Genomic DNA, 4,399 nt, shown 5'->3' with positions numbered 1-4,399 from the left:
AGGAATGGCACAGGGCAAGACCCAATCTCAACAAGACAAAAGGGAAAACAAGACACGAAAGGAAATGGAAGTGCCCTCTGTTTCTTGTATTTACACTACTGGAAAGATCTTGTTCAATGTTGCCAATAAACGTTTAATTAAATTTACTCTCTTCTAAAAATAGTGGTCTCATTACGCCCGACAACACACAAGCCAAAGACCAAACACCTTCATACATAGTCTCGCCACCCTCCTGAGTGTTCTGGGGGAAACTGGAACAGCCCTTTTCTAGCACTGATTCTTCAATGTGTTACACAGTTTTTGACTACTTGTATATAAACACTAAATTTCAAATGATCCAGCATTTAAAGTTTTGTGTGATGTTTAACCATTACAGTTCTCTTATCTTCTCAACTAAAAACAAGGTCTTTATTTAAAGACAACCATCCAAGAGAATAGCTTAAACTGGGGGGAAAAACGACAGTGCAAAGCATGCATGAGTGCTATAAAAGTTTAATTGTTAAGACAAAAGCACTACATTATAAACATTAAGTGATCTTTCAGAAAATAAAATTTAGTGCAAAAAATTAAAACCCCGTGAAAGTCCACTGTAGCTCCATTTGAAGAATCTATAAGGAAGTCTCTACAATGGAAACAGTCCCAACAGAATTTGCCCAGGAAGAATAACTTCTGAAAATGTTAAATGGTACAGAAGACATCTTATAGTTTAAAATGAAGTCAACCACAGACTAAAAAAGACATGCTGACAGGTCTTAATACATAGAACTGATTGGCAGTAGCATGCTTTATAGATCAGTGATTGTGGAAGTCATTTACAAGTTTCTGGTTCCAAGTTTTATTTACTGAGTTAGCCATATCTCTACTGCAATACTCAAAAGGCCATCTTCCAAAATTTAGTAAGGATTCCATTTCAGTCTCATACCAGCTTTATAAAAAATGTGATTAAGCTCAATATAATCACGCTCATTCATACAACAACAAAAAAGGCAATTATGTAATTCCTTTTCTCAAGTATTTATTTAAAGCAGTTTCCATGACATGTTAAATGTCACATTCAAGTACTGGCATTAACAGATCTCGTAAGTTTCTTCCAGTATTTTCTTTCTAAAAGCAATTAAAGGAAGTAACCTTGCCTTCGAATTCTCGAGTGCAAACAGAATACAACCAATCCAATTACAAATAGATACAAATTAACTTTGAAGAGTTGCTGCCAAACATCAAGTTTCCCAAAATAGAATTCTAAAACCTTTATCAGTATAGTTAATGAAAATCCCTCCCACTTTAAGTTTAAAGTAACAAATTTGGACTGCTTTAACACCTTCCCTTTACACAGAATCTAATTTTGAAACATTGTACTTGCTCTTTCTTAAACTGGGGAATGAACCCAGGGCTTCCCTCCTTAGGCACATGCCCAGGCCCTAATGCAATTTCCTAAATTCTTTCCCCTTCACCTTCCTAAATCACATGACTCTCAGATTATCTAAGGCCATTTACAATAAAGCTGCCACAACCAAACATCCTTAAGACTCTAAGGTGCTCAGGACAAGAGGGTAAATACATAACCAGCCCAACTCTAGCAAGGCAATTTCAGTCAGTCAGTGGTCAATTCATAATGCAATGGATGACTCACATCATTGATGAGAGGGTTGCGGTACAAACAGTAAGAGTGTATCTGCCTGTAGGGAATTTAAAAACCACAAGTCAGTGTGTTCCCAACTACGGCCACTTACTGCCGCTGTCACTTGTGTATTCACTAGAATGCTAACAATCTTCTGAATTATTCTTCCATGCTAGATGTAGAATTACTTTATAAAAATATGTAACTTTGTCTTTATACGAGATAAAAGCAAAAACTAGAACACCTTATGGAACAACATGTTTATTCTATCTTTGAGTAAAGGTTTTTAATACATTAGCATAGCTAAAGGGAGTTTATGTGAAATAAAGAATCCCAGGCAACACTGCCTTACAATTCACATATGTAGATGGCCTACACACCTCTATGAAGTACATTATAATCACCCTTTCCCCCAATTACTAGATTACAGGCAACTGAGGGCAAATTCAACGACAGCAAATTGAATTTGCACAATTGTGTATTTAACTGGCTAGAATAATTTTACCCAAGGAAATTTTCAGACAAGAGGTCTAAATTCTGCTAAACTGTTAACAGCTTTAAAGTGGTCAGCAATGAATAAAAGATGTACCGTTATCTTTCAGCCTTGCCAAAAAATTAGTTAAAAGGAAAAAAAAAAGAAAAAAAAAGCAATCTATTGCACTATTAGGAAATTGTTCCAAAATAAATTAACTTCATTATTACTGTATTAAGCATGGACCTAGAGAGTTTAACAATGCAGGCATTATGTTCATAATCAACACAAAAACTGTGCTAGATACTGGGTTCAACCCTTCTGGTTGTCAAGAATCCTAATACCTCAACATCCTAAACACAAAATGAAAAGCACAAGGTAGTCTTAACTAAGGAAACATTCCAAGCATAAAAGTATAAAAAACTTACACAAGATGAGCTGCCATCTCCACAACACCCTGAATTCTAACTTGGGAACAGCATACAATGAATTAACAGTCGCCCCAGTGCCCAAAGGATAGATATGGCTACATGGCCTGACTCTAATACACACTAAGTTTAGGTAAAGAATTTTTAAAAAGGAGAAACAGTACCCCAGGAAGAGAAGTAAACTCACCTGGTAGTAGATACAAGATACAAAACTGACTCGGGGAGAGCAGACCTAGAAAGCTGTTTAAGAATTGGCAATACAGTTCTACCCAGAACTAAAAAAAATCAAAGCTACCTGTCTACCAAGAACTTGTTTCTATACTGAACTCCAATTCTAAAAGGGTAATGAGCTGTCAATATTTAATTTACCTGCCTTATTTCCTTCCCTCAAGCTTTTCACCACTAACCATGTACAACACACACACAACTTTACTGAAATTCTACTGAATAGCAGGCATTTTTTAAAATGTGGGCAGTGGGGGACAAATAAGAGGAAATAAGCTTTCTAAGTTTAAGAGTTTATGAACAAATGTTAAGAAAACAGTTTTCTGTGAGCATGGAGGGGATTTCAAAATATCCCTGCAGAGCCCCCAATGACAGATGTGGTAGCCCAAGCACTGGTACACATATGGGTAATGAACAAAACCAAGGATTGGTTTAAAGTCTGACGTCACTCAAGACCGCCAGATCTTTCAGCAGCCAACGGACTCTCATTCTGGCAAGAAACTATTGTCTGAAGCAGTTGCAATGGTTTTCTGAACACATCTGCCTTCTTCCCTCTTTAAGATGAGAACACCGCAACCCAGATGCTCACCCTTCAGGCAGGGTGGAAACTCGCGCAAGCCTAACCAGAGTATAAAAATATCTATCTAGAGGTTCATTCTTATAGTGTGAGCCAAGGATCACTTAGCATCTGATGATGAAAATTCTCAACAGGAAGTCCAAGCAATAAGATGTAAAGCAAAATGCCTTTGGTGTTCTGTCTTCCTGAGTTGGGTTCTTGCGAATGTTCAGGTCAGCCTTGAAATGAGCTCAAGTGATCCACTTCAGCCTTCCCAGGATTGAGATTACAGGATTATCCTATCAGTAAAAGCCTTAGAAGAAGAAAAAAGATGAAGGGCACACATAAGATTAATTATAATAGGTTGGAGAAGAGTGTCTGAGAAATCCTAAGGTGAACTGTTTTAAATTTAAATTGTAGAAATTGGAAAATGAAAAAAAGTTGCCCAGGTCTCATGATCAACCAAGAACCAAAGGGGGGAATACTCCCAGGAAGTTCTTCAGTTTTAAAACTTCCCAAAACTGAAGAGTTAAGTTTGTACAATAGAGGCCACTGGCTGCTTAAGACCCCATAGTTCAGGAACAAGGTAAACCCTACTTAAAAGACTTCATGTAAGACCTAGATTCAAATTATCAACAAACTCTCTCACAAACCTCTCTATCCAGCTAACTAGGCACGCAACTAGGGTGTTGAAGACACCTAAGTCTTGGCACTATGGGAAGACACTATGCCAACACAAGCAAACAATCTGGAAAAATAAAGGATTTAAATGAAAGACAGAGAATTCCTGAAAGCAACTGCCTTAGACTGAAGATGTAAAATGAGAAAACAAAGCTGACAGTTCAGAATGCACAAATGGCAAAAGTTTGAGAAATTGGTGGTCAGAAATCAGAAAGATATCTAGGTCAATCATTAATACTTAAAATGGGTCTGAGAATAGAACTTTAAATGTGATTTAGTGGGAACAAAAGAAACATAAAAACCAGGTTGTTTGTAATTCTTTGGAGGAGAAAGATATAGACAGTGTGGGTCAGGAGTACAATGACTTCCAAAATTTATTAACAAAAAATAAAGTCAAATCTGAACACAATGGCTTCCTA

The sequence above is a fragment of the Chionomys nivalis genome, chromosome 6 (assembly GCF_950005125.1).
Source record: "Chionomys nivalis chromosome 6, mChiNiv1.1, whole genome shotgun sequence".
Lineage (NCBI taxonomy): Eukaryota > Metazoa > Chordata > Mammalia > Rodentia > Cricetidae > Chionomys > Chionomys nivalis.
This window is presented reverse-complemented; position numbering follows the sequence as displayed.